General features: G+C 40.4%; 1 protein-coding gene and 1 non-coding gene across 2 annotated transcripts in view; one reads left to right on the plus strand and one right to left on the minus strand.

Moving 5' to 3' along the window:
• The window catches only part of SLC24A3 (solute carrier family 24 member 3), a 679,502-nt gene that overhangs the window by 528,238 nt on the left and 129,006 nt on the right, over positions 1 to 22,258 (plus strand). The gene's annotated exons all lie outside the window — the stretch shown is intronic.
• LOC130030937 (U6 spliceosomal RNA) lies at positions 11,903 to 12,009 on the minus strand. Its single transcript, XR_008793582.1, has one exon. It is a non-coding gene; the product is annotated as a U6 spliceosomal RNA (small nuclear RNA).

Here is a 22,258-nt window from a genome sequence, read left to right on the forward strand (position 1 = left end):
GTCATCTGTTCTTGGGCATTCAGGTTTCTTCCAGTTTCTGGCTATTGTAAAGAGGGCTGCAATGAACAAACAAGTGCAGATGTCACTTCGACTATACATTTTTGCCTCTCTGGGATATATTCCCAGGAGTGGTATTGCTGGGTCAAATGGGAGCTCAATTTCTAATTTTTTGAGAATCGTCCATACTGTTTTCCAGAAGGGCTGAACCAGTGGACATTCCCACCAACAGTGAAGGAGTGTCCCTTTCTCGCCACATCCACGCCAGCATCGGTTGCTTTTGTTCTTTTGAATTTGGGCCAGTCTCTGAGGTGTGAGATGGTATCTCATTGTGGTTTTGATCTGCATCTCCCTGATGATTAATGATGTAGAGCATTTTCTCATGTGCTTTTTTGCCATTCGGATTTCTTCTTTGAGAAAGTTTCTGTTCATTTCATTGCCCCATTTTTGGATGGGGTTGGATGTTTTCTTCTTGTGGAGTTTAACCAGTATTTTGTATATCCTGGATATCAACCCCTTGTCAGATGTGTATTCGGTGAATATCCTTTCCCATTCTGTAGACTGTCTTTGTATTTTGGTCACTGTTTCTTTGGAGGTGCAGAAGCTTCTTAGTTTAAGATAGTCCCATTTATCTATCTCTGTTTTCACTTGCTCGGCCAGTGGCGTGGCATCTTTGAAGATACCATTAGCTTCAATGTCATGGAGGGTTTTGCCAACTTTATCTTCAATGTACCTTATGGTTTCTGGTCTGATGTTGAGGTCTTTAATCCATTTTGATCTTACTTTTGTACATGGTGTTAGGCAGAGTTCTGAGCCTATTTTTTTTGCATGTAGCCGTCCAGTGATGCCAACACAATTTATTAAAGAGGCTTTCCTTACTCCACTTCACATTACTTGCACCTTTATCAAAGATTAGATGAGCATATGATTGAGGAGAGATGTCAGTGTATTCAACCCTGTTCCATTGGTCTGCAGTTCTGCCTTTGTTCCAGTACCATGCTGTTTTAATTATTACTGCTTTGTAGTACAGTTTGAAGTTCGGGAGGTTGATTCCTCCCATTTTCTTTTTCCCAAGAATTGCTTTAGCTATTCGTGGGGGCTTATTGTTCCATATAAATTTCAAGAGTGTTTGCTCCATTTCTTTGAAGAATGTCATGGGTATCCTTATAGGGATTGCATTGAATTTATACAATGCTTTCGGTAGTATTGCCATTTTGACAATGTTAAGTCTCCCGACCCATGAGCAGGGGATATCTTTCCATTTCCTCATGTCCTCTTTTATTTCCTGAAGTAGCGTTTTGTAGTTTTCTTTGTACAGGTCCTTTACTTCCTTAGTTAAGCTGATTCCTAGGTACTTGATTTTCTGGGGCACAATTGTGAATGGGATTGTTTTTTTCATGTTGCTTTCTTCTCTCTCACTGTTTGCGTATAGGAAAGCCATGGACTTTTGGGTATTGATTTTATAACCTGCAACTTTACTATACGAGTCTATTGTTTCTAGGAGTTTTTTGGTGGAAGTTATTGGGTTCTCTAAGTAGAGTATCATATCATCTGCGAATAGTGAGAGCTTGATTTCTTCCTTTCCTACCTGAATGCCCTTAATATCTTTTTCCTGCCTAATCGCTATTGCAAGTACTTCCAGTACTATATTGAACAGCAGTGGAGAGAGTGGGCATCCCTGTCTCGTCCCTGATCTTAGAGGGAAGGCTCTCAGTTTTTCCCCATTGAGGATGATGCTTGCTGTAGGCTTGTGGTAGATGGCTTTAATTATGTTGAGGAAGGTCCCCTCTATACCCATTTTGGCTAGGGTTTTCATCATAAAGGGGTGCTGGATCTTATCAAATGCTTTCTCTGCATCTATTGATATGATCATATGCTTTTTATCTTTTCTTTTGTTGATATGGTGGATTATGTTGATTGATTTCCGAATGTTGAACCATCCTTGCATCCCTGGGATGAATCCTACTTGGTCATGGTGTATGATCTTTTTGATGAGTAGTTGGATTCTATTTGCTAGTAGTTTGTTGAGGATCTTTGCATCTGTGTTCATCAGGGATATCGGCCTGTAATTCTCTTTCTTTGTGGTATCTCTGTCTGCTTTTGGTATCAGTGTGATATTTGCTTCGTAGAAACTGTTTGGAAGTGTTTTTGATATTTCAATTTCGTGGAAAAGCTTAAAGAGCATTGGGAGTAAGTCCTCTTTAAAGGTTTGGAAGAATTCACTAGTGAATCCATCCGGGCCAGGACTTTTGTGCTTGGGGAGACTTTTTATTACCATTTCAATTTCCTTGATGGTGATAGGTCTGTTCAGGTATTCCAGGTCTTCTTGGTTCAGCCTTGGGAGTCTGTAGGAGTCTAGGAATTTATCCATTTCCTCGAGGTGCTCTCAGTTTTATTATTTCTTTCTTTTTGCCTGGCTTGTGCTCCTTTTGTTGGTCCTTTTCTAAGATCTTGAGCTGTCTAGTGATGTTATTTATGTGGGCCCTTTCTTCCTTCCTGAGAAATTCCTGCAGAGCTATAATTGTTCCCTCAACACTGTTCAATTGCATCCCACAAGTTCTGGTAGCTTGTGCATTCATTCTCATTTGTTTCCAAGAATCTTTTGAATTCTTCCTTGATTTTCTTCCTGGCCCATCATTGTTCAACATGGAGTTGTTTAGTTTCCATGTGTTTGATTTGATTCTTCGAGTCTGTGTGTGATTAACTTCTATCTTCAGTGCATCATGGTCTGAAAATATAGTTGATACAATGTCTGTCTTTCTGATTCTTTTGAGGTATGTTTTGTGGTCCAGAACATGGTCTATCTTAGAAAGTGTTCCGTGTGCACTGGAAAAGAATGTGTATTCGGTTTTTGGGGGGACGAATATCCCTGTATACATCTATTAGATCTCTTCCATTTCTTCCTTTAAATCAGTATTTCCTTGCTGAGTTTTAGTATTTTTGACCTATCAAGAAGAGATAGGCTGATGTTGAAGTCTCCTACTGCTATTGAGTTGCTACCAATGTCCTCCTGGAAATCTATTAGCAGTTGTTTTAAGTATTTAGCTGACCTCTCATTGGGTGCATTTATGTTTAGGAGTGTGATTTCTTCCTAATCTGCATATTTCTTGATTATCAAAAAATGGCCTTCGCTGTCCCTTCTAATCTTTTTCAGCCTGAAATCTATGCTGTCAGATACTAGTATGGCCACCCCAGATTTTTTTGAGGGAGTTGTTTGCTTGAAGCATTGTTTTCCATAATTTGACTTTGATCCATCCTTTGCCTTTGAGTCTGTGTTTGCTCTGACAGTTCAGATGTGTTTCTTGTAGGCAGCAGAATGTTGGGTTCAGTTTTTTTTATTCTGCAATTTTGTGTCTCTTAATTAGTGCATTTAGATTGTTTACATTGAGAGAGATTATTTTCATGGGATTTATGCCATCCTTCTGTAGAGGTTTGTTATGCTTGTAGGGGTTTTTCTTGTCTTACAGTAGCCCATTTAGTTCTTCTTTTAAGGTTGGTTTTGAGTCCATGAAGCACCTAAACTGTTGTTTATCCATGAAATAGTATATTGTTCCTTCAAGTTTGAATGATAGTTTAGCTTGATAAAGTATTCTTGGTGAGGCATTATTTCATTGAGTTTTTTCACTATATCCCCTCATTGTCTTCAGGCTCAGACGGTTTCCTCTGATAAGTCTGCTGTAAATCTAAGGGTGCATCTTTGTATGTGATTTCCTACTTTGACCTTGCTGCTTGCAGTATTGTGTCTTTATCTGTGGCATCTGTCATTCTGATTATGATATGTCTTGAAGTCTTTTTTATTAGGGTCTCTTTTATTTGGTACCCTTCGGGCTCCTTTGATGTGGATGCCTTCATTCTTCAGCTCTGGGAACTTCTCAGCAATGATATCTTTAATTATTGCTATTTCATTGGGGTTGCCTCCCTGTCCTTCTGGTACTCCAATAATTCTTGTGTTGTCCCTCTTGAATTCATCCCCTAGGTCTCTTATTCACCCGACCGAGTGCTATTCTGAATTTTTTTTTCTATTTTATCTTGCTTCTTGTATGCTTTCTGCAGGTCATCTTCAACTCACTGATTCTGTCTTCAGCTGTTGTCATTCTACTGTTGAGGGCACCCTCTGAGTTTTTAATTTCAGCTACCAGATCTTTTATTAGTGACACTTCTTTTTGTAGCTTTCTTATTTCTGCTCTCACTACTTCCTGTATTTTGTTGGCTATATGTTCCACTGTTTCTTTCATGTCTTCCTTTATTTTACTGGATGCCTGTTCCACCATTTCTTTGAGCTCATTGAACATCCTCAACATTTCATCTCTGAAATGTTTTTTGGAGAGATTATATTTGTGGGAAGTCCCTATTGCGGCTTCAGAGATCTTTTCTTCATCCACTCCTCGTGGATGGGATCTGCACTGTTTCTTCATGTTGCTGTGGTATTATGGAGGTGGATGCCTCCAGTTCACTGTCCATGACCCTCTCTTTCTGCAAGATAGTATTCTAGATGGGCTTGGTCTATGCCAGTCTCCTTTTTCCTCTTTAAGAATACTCCCTCTTTGGTGTTCCTCTTTGCTTTATGTTAGACCAGTAGTGCAGCTTCATAGAGTCTGTTCTGTTAGGTGATGCTTATTCCGATTAATGTGTTCACTGTTATTTTAGTGAGTTTTCGGTATGTTTTAATTGGAATAGGCTAGTGGCCTATGTCCTAATGTGTTTGGGATAATCAGGATGTCCGCTTTAGGATTAGGTAATGGAGATTGAGCTGTGAGTCCAATGTGCTGGAAAAAGGGAAAATAACTGCAGCCGCATGAGCAGCCACTTCCCCAGAGGCTATACCCATCACACTGCCATATCTGTTGGTGGGAGGGTTGCTTGGCTCCCTGCTGGATTTGGAGTTCCCTCTGTTGTGCTTCTGATGTTGCAGGGTCCGCCGTTCGGCAAGCACTCCAAGGGAGCCTCGGCTGGGGAGGGGCCTTTGCAGAGTCTGGGGGTCTGGGATCTGGGCCACTCGTTTCTGTTCAATAAATTTTTAGAAGACTTTTTCCTTATGGTCTCCAAATCTCCTTCTCTAAAATATGTTATCCTTGAACCTCTGTATGCCCTCCCTCCAAAACAAAATACAACTTGACCTGTTTAATAAATAATGAGAGCCATATCTCTGGTGCACCATCAAGAATGGAAACTGTCCTCTGGTTCTCAGTTCTCCTAATCTCTTTTCTGGAAGTTGGCCTTGAAATCCCCATTGCAGGACCAGGGAGATAGTAAAGCTAGGAAGGTTCTCATTGCATGAAATCAACCTTAGTTTAATCCCCAACGCTGAATCTAGTCCCCCCAGCACAACCAGGGATCACTCCGAACACAGAACAAGATGAAGGCTTTGAGCATAGCTGATATGCCCATCCCCAAGAGAGATGCCTGTTTGTCCTTGGGATGTTCATGCATTGTCAATGTTTCCATCCCAGTGTTGGGTCTAGATCTAGAAAATAAGCAGTGTGAGAATGTGTTTTATTTACCATGGTGTTTTATTCTTTTCCTTTTTCATACACAGTTTTCACTTATTTATTAAATAACTATGATTTACAAAGTTATTGATAGTTGTATTTTAGACAAATAGTATTCCAACACCAATCGTACATCAGTGTCCACTCCCTTCTGTGGTTAGGTTTTTAGGTGTGTATAATAATGCTGAATCCCAGGAGATGTTCACCCTTGCACATCACAGGACATACCTTTTCACACACCTGGAGGCTGTGTGGGTCTGGGTAGCAAGTAACTCTCAGTCTTGGATCATGGGAACTTTGAGTCACTCCAATCTCAGTACTTTTCCCATGCACCACCCTGTTCTATACATAGATGTAAGATATTCTTTGTGCTTATGCCTCTCACACCATCCTTGTTTGTTTTGGCACAGGCTGCTATCTTTTGAAATCTTCTATCACCCGGGCCCCTCCCTCATCTCCTCATGGTGCATATCCATGAGACAAGCAGTTTCAACAGTGTGAGGAAGGCAGAGCAGTTAATATCTTATTTTCAATGAAGATCAGTCTTCCTCCAATGTATAGATATGGGAACTGACAAGCATAAGGTCAGAACAAGTGACCCAGCACACCCATGATAAATGTTTATCCGTTGAATATTGATTCTCTGGAAAGGTAGCAGTGTGAGAATTTGTTTCAGATTTCCAAACTGCAGGAGAATGAAGGAACCCTCTGTTTTTTTGTGTGTGTGTGTTCTGAAACCTGCCATAGCATTTAGCCACAGTAATGCTTACAACATATTGCTCCAGGAATACTAAATAGTCGTTGGAGACCAGGTACTCCTTGACTTGGTGACTTTAACCTGGGATCTTTGTGACAGTCAAAATTCTCTTGGAAGTTTAACTTAAATTTAGAACTTAGACTGTTAAGTAGTTTCTAAAAAACTGATGTATTTGAGTATTCTCCTGAGTCTAATAATCCCCATCATAGGAAGTACTTTCTTTGCAGCCAGATAAAGAATCAGCTATGTCATTTATTACCATTTCGGTTGAACTGGAGGGACATCTTGAAAAGATTGTAATTGAGAATATGTCTAGGTACTTGGACTCTGGAGGTAGACTGCCATTTCTGCCACTTACTACCCATATGACTCCGCAAATGGAAAATTCTTTTTCCTCAGTATTCTTATATGTAAAGTGGGTATAAAATAATACCTTTTGCTTGCTGAGGTCATTTCCACTTGCAGCAATGACTGGAAAGAGCCTAGGATGGCAACAGGTGTATATATAGAAAACAATCAGTATAAATTGCCTATTATGGTCTTGACAGTGCAGGGACTTTCACCTAGAAATTGCTTCATAAAGAGCCCAGTTCAATACTTATTCTCCTAGAAACTGTCCGAAGCACCCTATAATCAGAAACTCCCCTTCCCCCAGAAATTGGTGTTTAAATTGGTCTTGACCTCATTCTGTTTTTCTTATGGTTTTAACTCATATCATCTCACATCAAGCTGACTGGAGGCACTGGGAAAACAAGTACCAGCACTTACATGTCTGTGTTCCATCTCTTACATAACTCACAACAGGCTCTTAGTCACCAAAGACTCAGAATAATTGTAGAATTCGAAAAGTGCCGTCTGTGATTCTGAGACAGCTCTCTATGCCATCTGGGGTTTGACTACAATTGCACCAATATTTACAATAGCCTGTTACTGCTTCTATTGCTGAGGTAGATAGAACTCTGACTTAGAACTTCAATAACTCTGCTATAAACACTAAAACTAACAATGAAAAGTGAGGCTGAATTAGTAGGAATTGTCAGAGCAGATTACATAAACCACTGTGTTAATGTTTAACAACCTAAACAGAAATTTGCTGGTGGAGATGATGTGTGCGTATGTGTGTTGTGTTTGAGTATCAAATCTCTCCTCTTTGTTTATCATTCAATGCATAGTTACACCCGGCTGTACTCAGGACTTAGTCCAGGCTCTGCATTCAGGGATAACCCCTGGCTGTGCTCAGGGAACCATATGAGGTGTCAGGGATTGTAGCTGGGTTGAACGCATTCAATGCAAGTACCTGCTGTTCTGTCTCTCCAGTTCCTTAAACCCTTTTACCAAGGACAGTGTTTCAAAGCCTTAACTTCACAGTGTGATCTTTAGCTTCATTCTTGAGCACACCTCACTAGAATAGTTACGCTTTCCTATCAAATGTTTTCATTCTTTTTCCCAGAGGTTTATCTATTATTTGATGTACTTTTAGGTATTTTCTGTTCTTGTCCTATCTTTAAACTTTTTCCCCCAAGTGTTATTTTGATAAAGCCCCATACAAAATTATTCATGGTTGGGGTTTTGACATACGTAGTTCCATCACCAACCTATCACCAGTGTCATCTTCCCTTCACCAGTGTTCCCAGATCCCCCCTCCTAATCCCAACCCCAACCCCAGACTGCCATCTTGACAGGTACCTTTTAAATCTAGTTTGTAAAATTTGAGTCTTGCAATTTAAGTGTTGGTTCTTGTTCTATTTTTAAAACTCTTTCAGGTCGAAGTCAAATCAGAGTATAGAAATTTTTAATGAGTTAACTATGCATTGTCTTCAGTTGAATTTTACACAAGCAGACATTGAGACAGAATTTTGGGTGCAAAATGCTTTAAGGATTTAACACCTAAAACATCTTGATGGAATGAAGAGAAAGAAATAGCTGGGTTATGATGCAGGTGCTACAACTCTGAGTTCCAAAGCAAGTGCGACCCACCCTGGACTGAAGGAGCCAGGCCTGTCTGTGTAACTCTGTCTCTCCTAAACAGTGGATAAATGCCACCAGAGACTTGGGGTAAGGCTGAACAGCTCAGCCTAGAGAGTTGATTTCAGGCTCCTTCTCAGACACCAGGAGCCAGTGGTTATCCTGTGAGAGATATAGCAGATATCCACAAGGCATCACAAACTACCCACATACTCAATTACTATTAGCACTCGCCCTTGACACCTTTCTTCCTATATCACAGCAACAATTATGAGAAAGAGGGTTTATATGAAGAGCAGTAGTATCCCAGTAGGAATTTCCTGTCCCCGGTTCAGACAAGGCTGCATGTTACATAACTAACTGCAGCATAATGAAGACAGAGAAGCTCTGAGGAGCCATGTGATTTTTCTTTTTATCTCCAACTTCCAAGCCAGATTCAAGGGAACTTTTTAAAAAACCTTATCCTATTTTAAATAATCTCATTTCAGGTTGAGCTTTCCCCCGTCTCTTCACTTCAAATTTATTTCTCCTCACAATTCTGCACAACCACCCTGAAATTTTCAAGAAAGTTTTACTGGTCTGTTTTTTTTTTTTTTATCTTTCTTTAGCAAGGTAAAATATTTATTTGTGTATTTTAAGTCAAAAAACAAACTCCAGAAAGAGTTTTGTAATTCCTTTACATGAAACACGATAATCATAATTATCTAATATCGATACAAACTTGATACTTCTTTTTTCTTTTTTTTTTTCCCCTTTATTTTATTTTATTTTTTTTAAAGTTGTAGATTTACAATTTTTTGTGCTTTGGTTTCAATTATACAATGATCAGATACCCATCCCTCCACCAGTGCCCATTTTCCACCACCATGGATAATATCCCTCCCACCCCCATCCCCCCATCCCCCCTGTCTCTGTGGCAGGGCAATCCCCTGTGTTCTCTCTCTCCTTTTGGGTGTTGTGGTCTGCAAAAGAGGCATTGAGTGGCAAACATGTTCAGTCCATAGTCTACTTTCGACATGCATCTCCCCTCCTGGGAGGATCCTCCAAACATCCTTTATTTGGTGCTCCCTTCTCTATCTGAACTGCCCTTTCCTCTAGGATACCCGGCTGGCCTCTAAGTTATGGAGTAATCCTCCTGGTGCTGATCTCAGCTATTCTTGGGTATTAATCTCATACTTTGTTACTTTATATCCCCCAGATGAATGCAATCTTTCTATGTCTATCCCTCTCTTTCTGACTCATTTCGCTTAGCATGATACTTTCCATATTGTACCACTTGTATGTAAATTTCATGACTTCATCTTTTCTAAGAGCTACATAGTACTCCATTGTGTAGATGTACCAAAGTTTCTTTAACCAGTCATCTGTTCTTGGGCATTCAGGTTTCTTCCAGTTTCTGGCTATTGTAAAGAGTGCTGCAATGAACAAACAAGTGCAGATGTCACTTCGACTATACATTTTTGCCTCTCTGGGATATATTCCCAGGAGTGGTATTGCTGGGTCAAATGGGAGCTCAATTTCTAATTTTTTGAGAATCGTCCATACTGTTTTCCAGAAGGGCTGAACCAGTGGACATTCCCACCAACAGTGAAGGAGTGTCCCTTTCTCGCCACATCCACGCCAGCATCGGTTGCTTTTGTTCTTTTGAATGTGGGCCAGTCTCTGAGGTGTGAGATGGTATCTCATTGTGGTTTTGATCTGCATCTCCCTGACGAGTAATGATGTAGAGCATTTTCTCATGTGCTTTTTTGCCATTCGGATTTCTTCTTTGAGAAAGTTTCTGTTCATTTCATTGCCCCATTTTTGGATGGGGTTGGATGTTTTCTTCTTGTGGAGTTTAACCAGTATTTTGTATATCCTGGATATCAACCCCTTGTCAGATGTGTATTCGGTGAATATCCTTTCCCATTCTGTAGACTGTCTTTGTATTTTGGTCACTGTTTCTTTGGAGGTGCAGAAGCTTCTTAGTTTAATATAGTCCCATTTATCTATCTCTATTTTCACTTGCTCGGCCAGTGGCGTGGCATCTTTGAAGATACCATTAGCTTCAATGTCATGGAGGGTTTTGCCAACTTTATCTTCAATGTACCTTATGGTTTCTGGTCTGATGTTGAGGTCTTTAATCCATTTTGATCTTACTTTTGTACATGGTGTTAGGCAGAGTTCTGAGCCTATTTTTTTGCATGTAGCCGTCCAGTGATGCCAACACAATTTATTAAAGAGGCTTTCCTTACTCCACTTCACATTACTTGCACCTTTATCAAAGATTAGATGAGCATATGATTGAGGAGAGATGTCAGTGTATTCAACCCTGTTCCATTGGTCTGCAGTTCTGCCTTTGTTCCAGTACCATGCTGTTTTAATTATTACTGCTTTGTAGTACAGTTTGAAGTTCGGGAGGTTGATTCCTCCCATTTTCTTTTTCCCAAGAATTGCTTTAGCTATTCGTGGGGGCTTATTGTTCCATATAAATTTCAAGAGTGTTTGCTCCATTTCTTTGAAGAATGTCATGGGTATCCTTATAGGGATTGCATTGAATTTATACAATGCTTTCTGTAGTATTGCCATTTTGACAATGTTAAGTCTCCCGACCCATGAGCAGGGGATATCTTTCCATTTCCTCATGTCCTCTTTTATTTCCTGAAATAGCGTTTTGTAGTTTTCTTTGTACAGGTCCTTTACTTCCTTAGTTAAGCTGATTCCTAGGTACTTGATTTTCTGGGGCACAATTGTGAATGGGATTGTTTTTTTCATGTTGCTTTCTTCTCTCTCACTGTTTGCGTATAGGAAAGCCATGGACTTTTGGGTATTGATTTTATAACCTGCAACTTTACTATACGAGTCTATTGTTTCTAGGAGTTTTTTGGTGGAAGTTATTGGGTTCTCTAAGTAGAGTATCATATCATCTGCGAATAGTGAGAGCTTGATTTCTTCCTTTCCTACCTGAATGCCCTTAATATCTTTTTCCTGCCTAATCGCTATTGCAAGTACTTCCAGTACTATATTGAACAGCAGTGGAGAGAGTGGGCATCCCTGTCTCGTCCCTGATCTTAGAGGGAAGGCTCTCAGTTTTTCCCCATTGAGGATGATGCTTGCTGTAGGCTTGTGGTAGATGGCTTTAATTATGTTGAGGAAGGTCCCCTCTATACCCATTTTGGCTAGGGTTTTCATCATAAAGGGGTGCTGGATCTTATCAAATGCTTTCTCTGCATCTATTGATATGATCATATGCTTTTTATCTTTTCTTTTGTTGATATGGTGGATTATGTTGATTGATTTCCGAATGTTAAACCATCCTTGCATCCCTGGGATGAATCCTACTTGGTCATGGTGTATGATCTTTTTAATGAGTAGTTGGATTCTATTTGCTAGTAGTTTGTTGAGGATCTTTGCATCTGTGTTCATCAGGGATATCGGCCTGTAATTCTCTTTCTTTGTGGTATCTCTGTCTGCTTTTGGTATCAGTGTGATATTTGCTTCGTAGAAACTGTTTGGAAGTGTTTTTGATATTTCAATTTCGTGGAAAAGCTTAAAGAGCATTGGGAGTAAGTCCTCTTTAAAGATTTGGAAGAATTCACTAGTGAATCCATCCGGGCCAGGACTTTTGTGCTTGGGGAGACTTTTTATTACCATTTCAATTTCCTTGATGGTGATAGGTCTGTTCAGGTATTCCAGGTCTTCTTGGTTCAGCCTTAAAAATATGGAACGCTTCACGAATTTGCGTGTCATCCTTGCGCAGGGGCCATGCTAATCTTCTCTGTATCGTTCCAATTTTAGTATATGTGCTGCCGAAGCGAGCACACTGGTCTGTTTTTAAGTGCATTAATGACTAGAGGTATAGAGAAAATAATTTACTGGTGAAAATCCTCAAGGAATATTCTCTCATTTTTTAACCCCAAAGTGGAATACATGAGAACACAAACTACTCAAAAAGCCTGCATTCAAATTCCATTCATCACTGTGTTTGTTTGCTAAGGCTTCCATAACATGTACCAGCAAGAAGAGAAAGGAGGCTTAAAGGTGAAATTTTATTTTCTCCTTATTCTGGAAACCAGAGGTCCAAATAAAGATATCATCACAGCTGCTTTCTTTGGGGTCTCTAGAAGAACATCTGTCTTCCTACTGTGTCCTTACATGATAAGTTATCTGTGCATGCCTGTATCCTAACCACCATTATTATAAAGAGACTAAAAGTAGGCCAGAGAAATAGTACAGGGTTGACATGTTTTCATGTACACAGAGAGACTTTGTATATGCTTGTCATTTACCAGTCAACCCCATTTTAATACCCAGCACTGCATATGGGTCCCTGAGCACAGAGCCAGGAGTCAAACCCTGAGCACTACTTGATGTAGCTACAAAACAGAAACAAATAAAAACAGAACATAAAATCCACTAGTCATATTGGATTAGGAGGAACCATATACCTAATTTCTTCTGATGCCACATCTTTAAATATAGTCGCATTCCAAAGTACTGGTGGTCAGGACTCCAATATATACATTTGGTTTTAATACGTGCATTTTGAAAGGACACAATTCAACCCATTAACCCTTGAACTAAGTAGGTAGTCTTCAGCTATTTTTTGAGGGAAGGACACAAATAAAGTCCAGTGTTTTGTACATGCTAGCATGTGCTCACCGACTCGAATTATCTTCCCTACCCTAAGCAGATATTTGTATGTCTCTTGAATATCTATTCATATGGGGGTGGGGAATGAGTTCAATATCTATTCATATCGGGGGAGGGGGAAATGAGTGCTTATTTCAGAGGTGGTTGTGAGCATTAATGGTACAATAAGTTTATAATTAAGTTGAGTTAGAATAGTGACAGGAATTAGTAACTTGGAGAGAATCAGAGAAAATTCTCAGAGCACAGTCTCTTTATTCTCGAAATTTATCATCCATCACAACAAGACATGAATGACTCAGTTCTCAGATTTTAAAAAGGTAATAGCAGTTACTTTTACTGTTTCAGGGTATGAATCATATCCTCTTAAACCAACATGTAAGACCATGGCAGGGTGAATAATTTGAGTCTGCAAGAGCTCCCAGAAAAACTCCTGGAATTGTTTACTAGCACCTAACTGTCTCCCTATCTCACCTCTGCTCAACAGTGGTGGCTGAAAGACATGGCAGCAAATCTCTTTATCCTCTTCAAAAAATGGTTCATGGTTAAAGAAACTATGGTACATCTACATAATGGAATACTATGCAGCTTTTAGGAAAGATGAATTCATGAAATTTACTTATAAGTGGGTGGTCATGGAGAGTATCATGCTAAGTGAAATGAGTCAGAAAGAGAGGGACAGACATAGAATAACTGAACTCATTTGTGGAATACAAAATATCATAATATGAGACTAATGTCCAAGGATAGTAGAGAAAAGGGCCAGGAAAATTGCTCCACGCTTGGAAGCCTGCCTTTTGAGCTGGAGAAGATGGCATCTAGGATAGAGAAGGGATCATTAAGTCAATGATGGTTTGAGGAATCACTCGGGATGGGAGATGTGTGCTGAAAGTAGATAAAGGACCAAACATGATGACCTCTCAGTATCTGTATTGCAAACCACAATGCCCATAAGTAGAGAGAGAATAAAAGGAAAAATATCTGCAATAGGGAGGGGGAAGGGATACAGGGGATATTGATGGTAGAAAATGTGCACTGGTGGATGTATGGATGTTCGATCATTATATGACTGAAACTCAAACATGAAAGCATTTTAAGTGTAGCTCATGGTGATTCAATTTAAAAAAAAGGAAAAACAGAAAACAAAAAATAGTTCAGTTACCATCTCCTTTTTCCCTTCCAGAAGCTATACTGACATGATGACATGGCATAGTCTTTTACATTGCTATATAAAATGCAATGGAGCTTTTTCCCCCTCTCCCTTTCCTATGCCTTTGATCTCAAAGGAAAGGGATCCTCTGCCATTCCTATGCTAAAGAGACCTTTCAAGGAGAGAAAGATGCCTGAATCCCTGCTACTCCCACCATAGTGTTTTAATGTTTCCAGCCCAGAAACAGAATATAAGAAGAGACATTCTTCAGATAATTCTGGGTCCCAGTTCTCAAGTTGCCCCAATCGATGCCAACTAGAGAAGTAATGAACTATTGCGTGAAGCCACGGGATCCCTGAGCATTAGAATGGTTGGTTCATGCTACCCCACTTTGGAAATTCTACTGTACGTTTTTTCCTAGCTGTCCTACCAACTTAGCTAAACTCCCATCACTTTGAGCATGCTTTGGGTCTTACTTAGGTTTGCAACAGTCCCTCCATTTGGAGCATTGGTGTATGGATACATAAGGGCCTCTTTGACCTTTTAATACATGTGTTGTATTTAGATTATTGAAGACTAATAGAAGAAATTCTGTTTATTGATCTGTTTATTGATCAATGTGTCAAAAATAAGTTTTTCTTGGCAAGGAGCCTCCGAAGAGGTACTGACAGGGCCCATGTGTTACTCCCAGTGATACTTGACCTGCTGGCATGGTCCAATGCCAGAAACCAAGGATGCAGTGCTGCTTGCACTGCACTCTGTATCAGGGACAACTTAGGAACCACCAGGACCACACCCAGGCGTACTGAGACGGGGCTATGTTATACATTAGGATCAGGTGCAGATAATGCCTGTGCTATCTCCCAGGCCTCCAGCTAAGTTTCTTCCTTTTTTAAAATTTTATTGATTCAAAGCAACCAGTGCTGGCGCAGATGTGGCGAGAAAGGGACCCTCCTTCACTGCTGGTGGGAATGCCGACTGGTTCAGCCCTTTTGGAAAACAGTAGGGATGATTCTCAAAAAACTAGAAATTGAGCTCCCATTTGACCCAGCAATTCCACTCCTGGGAATATACCCCAGAGAGGCAAAAAAGTATAGTCGAAGCGACATCTGCAGTTGTCTGTTCATTGCAGCACTGTTTACAATAGCTAGAATCTGGAAAAAAACTGAGTGCCCAAGAACAGATGACTGGTTAAAGAAGCTTTGGTACATCTACACAATGGAATACTATGTAGCTGTCAGAAAGGATGAAGTCATGAAATTTACATACAAGTGGTACTACATGGAAAGTATCATGCTAAGTGAAATGAGTCAGAAAGAAAGGGATAGACATAGAAAGATTACATTCATCTGGGTAGCATAAAGTAACAAAATAGGAGACTAACACCCAAGAATAGCCGAGATAAGTACCAGGCGGATTACTCCATGGTTTTGAGGACAACCGCACATGCTAGGGGAAAAGGCAGCTCAGATAGAGAAGGGAGCACCAAATAAAGGGTGTTTGTGAGGTTCCTCTCAGGATGGGAAGTGCGTGATGAGAGTAGACTATAGTCCAAATAAGATTGCCACTCAATATCTCTTTTGCAAACCACAGCACTCAAAAGGAGAGAGATAACAAAAGGGAATGCCCTGCCACAGTGGTAGGGTTGGATGGGGGATGGGGGGAAAGGGGGTGGGAGGGATACTGGGACTGGTTTTGGTGGAGAATGGGCACTGGTGGAGGTATGGGTATTCAGTCATTGTATAACTGAAACCCAAGCACAAAAATTTGTAAGTCTACAACTGTACCTCATGGTGTTTCATTAATAAAAATTTAAGGAAAAAAATAAAAAAATAAAATGTTATTGATTCATCGTGAGATATAGTTACAAGCTTTCATGTCTGAGTTACAATCACACAATGATCAGATACCCATCTCTTCACCAGTGCACATTTCCCACCACCAATATTCCCAGTATACCCCCACCTTTCCTACCCTCCCACTGCCTCCATGGCAGACAATATTCCCCATACTCTCTCTCTACTTTGGGGTATTATGGTTTGCAATGCAGATACTGAGAGGTTATCATGTTTGGCCCTTTATCTACTTTTGACACTCACCTCCCATCCCAACCAATTCCTCCAACCATCATTTTCTTAATGATCCCTTCTCTATTCCAGCTGTCCTCTCTGTGCCCACTCGTGAGGTAGGCTTCCAACTATGGAGCAATCATTCTGACCCTTCTACCTACTATCCTTGGGTGTTGGTCTTGTGTTATGTTATTTTAAACTACACAAATTGAGTGCAGTCCTTCTAGATCTGTCCCTTTCTTTCTTACTCATTTCACATAGCATGATACCTCCATGTCTATCCACTTATAAGCAGTTCATGACTTCATCTCTCCTAACAGCTGCATAGCATTCCATTGTGTAGATGTACCAAAGTTTCTTTAACCAGTCGTCTGTTCTTGGGCACTTGGGTTGTTTCCAGATTTTGGCTATTGTGAACAGTGATGCAATGAACATATAGGTACAGATGTCATTTCTACTGTGCTTTTTTTCTCTGGATATATTCCCAGAAGTGGTATTGTGGGGTCATATGGAAGCTCAATTTCTAGTTTTTGAAGAACTGTCCATATTGTTTTCCAAAAAGGCTGGATCAGTCAGCATTCCCACCAATAGTGAAAGAGCATCCCTTTCTCCCCACATCCACACCAGCACTAGTTGCTTTTGTTCTTTTGAAAGTGTGCCAGTCTCCACACTCGGGGAAAAGGCAGCTCAGATAGAGAAGGGAACACCAAATAAAGGTGTTGGAAGGATCCTCCCAGGATGGGAGATGCATGCTGGAAGTGGACTATAGACCGAACATCATTGCCACTCAATGCCCTTTTGAAAACCACAGCACCCAAAAGGAGAGAAAGAACAAAAGGGAATGCTCTGCCACAGAGGCAGGATGGGATGGGGTTTGGGGAGTGGGAGGGATACTGGGATCAGTGATGGTGGAAAATGGGCACTGGTAGAGGGATGGTTACTCAATCATTGAAACCCAAGCACAAAAATTGCTACAACTGTACCTCTTCATATTTCACTAATAAAAATTTAAAAAAAAAGAAAGTGCTAGTCTCTGTGGTGTGAGATGATATCTCATTGTTGTTTTTATTTGCATCTCCCTGATTATTAGCGATGTGGAGCATTTGTTTCATATGCCTTTTGGCCATTTGTATTTCTTTTTTGAGGAAGCTTCTGTTCATTTATTCTCCCCATTTTTTGATGGGGGTGGAGAGTTTTTTCTTATATAATTCTACTAGTGTCTTGTATATCCTAGATATTAATCCCTTATCAGATGGGTATTGGGTAAATATTTTTTCCCATTCTGTGGGCTCTCTCTGTATTTTGGTCACTGTTTCTTTTGAAGTGCAGAAGTTTCTTAGTTTGTTTGTTTTTTTTTTTTGCTTTTTAAAAATTTTATTGAACCATTGTAAATGAGTAAGTTGCAACATTATTCATCATGAAGTTTCAAGTATACAGTATTCACACCAATTCCTTCACTAGCATCCCCTTCCCTCCAGCAGTGTCCCCCGTTTCCCTCCTCCCCACCCTTCCTCTTGCATCCCCCAGCAGATCTCTGTGGCAGGCACTTTCCACTTTTTCTTTTTCTTACTTTGATGAAGTCCCATTTGTTTATGTTTCTTTCCACTTGCTTCATCAGTGGTGCTTCATCCTTAAAGATGCTTTTAGCTTCAATGTCATGGAAGGTTCTGCCTACATTTCCCTCTATGTACCTTATGGATTCATGTCTGATATTGAGGTCTTTAATCCATTCTGATCTGACTTTTGTTCCTGGCATTAGACAGAGGTCAGAGCTCTTTTTTTTTTTTTGCAGGTAGCTGTCCAGTTTTCCCAGACCACTTGTTAAAGAGGATTTCCTTTTTCCACTTCACTTTTCTTGCTCCTTTGTCAAAGATTAAGTGGTCATGTATTTGGGAGTCTGTGACAGAATATTCAACTTTGTTCCATTGGTCTGTGGTTCTGTTTCTAGCCCAATACCATGCTGTTTTAATTACTACTGATTTGTAGTACAGATTGAAGTTGGGGAAGGTGGTGCCAACCCATCTTCTTTTTCCTAAGGATTGATTTAGCTATTAGTGGGGCGTTATTGTTCCATATGAATTTCAGCAATGTTTTGTCTATTTCTTTGAAAAATGTCATGGGTATCCTGTTAGGGATCAGCTAAGCTTCTTAAAAGAAAATTCATGGAGTTATGGTTTGCTATCAAAATCATAAATTTGGGGTGAAAATTAACTTATGGCAAGGGAAAATCTGAATTGAGAATATAGTTTATCCAAAATAAAATATGGAGAGTAGGGGATACCTATGGTTTTAGAAACTATTTTAAAATACTTATGACCCAGCAAAAGGGCTATAAGAGCCCTTCTTTCCCCAAAAGACCTCCTTTACATTGTCAGAGGAGCTAGATGTCTATTCTCTTTGACTGATGTACCCCATAATCCTACACACTAATCCAGCAACTAGAAATTCCATCAAAATCTGCCTTGCCTGAGGGTCTCCCAACACACATAGGCTATAAGCTGCAAAGCCTCCCCATGTCTCTTTCTTTCTTAAGCAGATCATTTTATCATTGGGAAAGCTACCGGCATGTTAGAAATAAGATTAGATGGTGGTTCTTTTTCCTTTGGGAAAAAAGCAGTAATGAATCGGGTAATCCTAAAAGTCTGTGTGCTGTGGATCTTCATTGTGAGGGGAAAGCTTGAGGAGATAATGATTACACTTGAGCATCTCAAGCTCAAAGCCCTCCAAAGCCAGTGCATTCTTCTACTGTTCTGTAATGGGAAACCTTATAGATGGTGAGAGATTAGGCTTCCTGAGAAGAATATAATCAAATAATAAGAATTGGTATTGGGACTGGAGCGGGTAGGGCACAGCGAGTAGGCGTTTGCCCTGCATGCGGCTGACCCGGGTTCGAATCCCAGCATCCCATATGGTCCCCTAAGCACTGCCAGGAGTAATTCCTGAGTGCAGAGCCAGGAGTAACCCATGATCATCACCAGGTGTGACCCAAAAAGCAAAAAAAATATATGAATTGTATTGTCAGAAGTTAGCTATTTGCTGTTCAAGCTTAACAAATAGAGGTTTCTCTGGTGAGGCGGGAGGGTTGAGGCAGACAGCTAGTTCATGTCAGCTAGCATCAAATGTCTCTGGGACTTCTGGTACATCAGGGAACAAGTTTGGCAAGACCCCACCTCCTGCCATATTATTGTGTGTTTGGGTTAGTTTTTCAGATCCTATTAGTGTAGAGGGTCTGTTTTTCTGAGAAATGAGATTTGAGCATCTGTGCAAAGGTTAATAGACAGAATGCTCCAAGACCTGGACCTCCAAGGTGTCTTCAGTGAAACTATGCCATTGTCAGAGTCTATAGTATCAAAAATTAACAACTGGGACTTTAAAAAATTAAAGAGCTTCTGCATGGTAAAGAAACAGGCCTTTGGGGCTGGAGTGATAGCACAGCGGGTAGGGCATTTGCCTTGCATGCAGCTGACGTGGGTTCGATTCCCAGCATCCCATATGGTCCCCTGAGCGTTGCCAGGAGTAATTCCTGAGTGCAGAGCCAGGAGTAACCCCTGTGCATTGCCGAGTGTGACCCAAAAAGAAAAAATCAAACAAAGAAACATGGCCTTAGAGCTCAGGCTAATGGAATGGGAGAAAATATTTGCACTCAACACATCGTATGAAGGATTGGTATCTAAGATATATAAAGTACACTGTAGCACTGTAGCACTGTCCTCCCATTGTTCATCGATTTGCTCGAGTGGGTCCAGTAACGTCTCCATCATGAGACTTGTTGTTACTGTGTTTGGCATATTGAATATGTCACGGATAGTTTGCCAATCTTGGCCGGGCGGGTGAGATACTCTCAGTAGCTTGCTGGGCTCTCCAAGAGGGGCAGAGGAATCGTGGAGGAATCAAACCCACTCGGCCACCCAGCCACGCACAAGACAAAAGCCCTACCGCTGTGCTATAGTTCCAGCCCATAAAATACACATAGACCAAAAATCCCATAAAAACCCATAAAAAATGAAGAGAATCAAAGAGAGAGAGAGAGAGAGAGAGAGAGAGAGAGAGAGAGAAGAAAATGTCTGCCATAGAGGCTGCCTGGGGCAGGAGGCAGGCAACAGCAGGAGGGAAACAGGAGATGCTGATGGTAAGAAATGTACACTGGTGTTGGATGGGTGTTGAAACATTGTACAACTGAAATTCAATTATGAACAACTTTGTAATTGTGTATTTCACTGTGATTTAATTTTTACAAAATGGGGAAAAGAAATAAACAGGGACTTCTCTGAGGAAGAATGGCCATCAGGCAATGAAAAAATTCTCAACGTAACTTATTATTAGGAAAACTCCAAATCAAAATGACAGTGAGATAGTACCTTACACCAGTGAGACTGAGACTAACACGTATCAAAAATAGTGTGAGAAATCTGTATTAGCAGAGATTTGGTGAAAAAGGAATTAAAGAATTCTAATTCACTGCTTATGGGAATGTTGTATGGATCAAACCCTGAGGAAAACAGTATGGATGGTTCTCAGTTAACTTAGAATTGAAGTACCATATGACGCATCAATTGCACTCTTAGGTATCTAACCCCAATACAGAAAATAACTCATCCAAATGGGCACATACATATACTATTATTCATTGCAGCACTTTGTACAATAGCTAATATTTGGAATTAACCTAGATGTCCAATGATAGATAAATGGATCATGAAGATGTTATATATTTAAATAATGGAATACTATGTCATTATAAGGAATGATGAACCATGCAGTTCTCTGCAACATGGATGGAACTGGGAGGTATAATGTCAAATAAAGTGCGTGGTAACACAGGATGATCTCACTTATATGTGGAACTTAGAGTAATTGAATGAGGGAATACAATGGTTTAAAAGGGGACACAAAGGCCATCGTTGGCCCAGAGTATAGGGAGGAAAAAGGAAGAAATTATAAGGGGGAGAGAAGAGACAGGTGGGAAGCAGTGGGGCAGGGATAAGGGTCAAAGGGACTCAGGTATATCAGTGGTATAAAAGGAATGGCATGGCTAAATATTCAAATCACAGAGTCAACAAACACTGAAGTTATGATACCCAAACTTTATTTATTTAATTATTTTGGGGTTTGGAGCTACACCCAGTGATACCCAAACCTTATCTCTGGCTATCTGCTCAGAGATCACTCATGGTTGTGTTTGGAGGACCATATGGGCTGCCAGCAATCAAATCCTGGTCAGCAGTGTGCAAGTCAAGTACCCTCCCCACTGTACTACATTTCCCCCTTTTTTTTGGGGGGGGGTGGTTATAGCCAGAAATTCTCAAGGTTAACTCCAGGCTCTGAACTCAAGAAGCACTCCTGGAGGTGCTCTAGAGACCATATGGAATGCCAGGGCTCGAACTTGGATCAGCCGCATGCAAGGCAAATGTCCTCCCCAGTGTGCTATTCCTTTGACCCCCACCCCCCACACACACACTTGTACTACTTATCCATCCCCATGAGACCCAAATTTTAATTAGCAAACTTTAAAAAGCTGCCTTTCCAGCTGGAATAGAGAGTGGATCAATAAGTCAATGATGGCTGGAAGAATCGTTCAGGATGGGAGATGTTTGCTGAGAGTAGATAAAGGACCAAACGTGACAGCCTCTTAGTATCTATACTGCAAACCATAATGCCCAAAAGTAGAGAGAATGGGGGAAAATGTCAAATAAGCAGGGGCAGGGTTGGAAAAGTGGAGTATACTGGGGACATTGGTGGTGGAGAATGGGTACTGGTGGATGGATGTTCAATCATTGTATGACTGAAACTCAAACATGAAAGTTTTGTAACTGTATCTTGCGCTGATTCAATAAATAATAAATAAATTTTAGAAAGATGCCTGTCCAGATGAATTCTGGGGGCTGGGGCACAGGAAATGGAACCTGGGAAAGCTGGTGGAGAGTTGACACTGGCAGTAGGAACAGTGCTACAACACTATGTCCAAAACTTAATTGTGTGAATAAATAGCATTACTCCTCCATTATTTAAAAAAAAACTCAACTGTGGATAATTTTTTAACTAATCCTGCTTTAATTTTTAAACAAATTAAATAGAATATTTGTGGAGCTACAGGAAGTTGTAGCTCTGACCTCATTATGTATCTGTTGCAAAGACAGGAAAGAGTATAGTGAGAGGGCTTCTCATTTCCCATTATATATTGCACTGCACTGCCCTCCAATTA

Source organism: Sorex fumeus, unplaced genomic scaffold (genome assembly GCF_029834395.1).
Source record: "Sorex fumeus unplaced genomic scaffold, SorFum_2.1 ptg000044l, whole genome shotgun sequence".
Lineage (NCBI taxonomy): Eukaryota > Metazoa > Chordata > Mammalia > Eulipotyphla > Soricidae > Sorex > Sorex fumeus.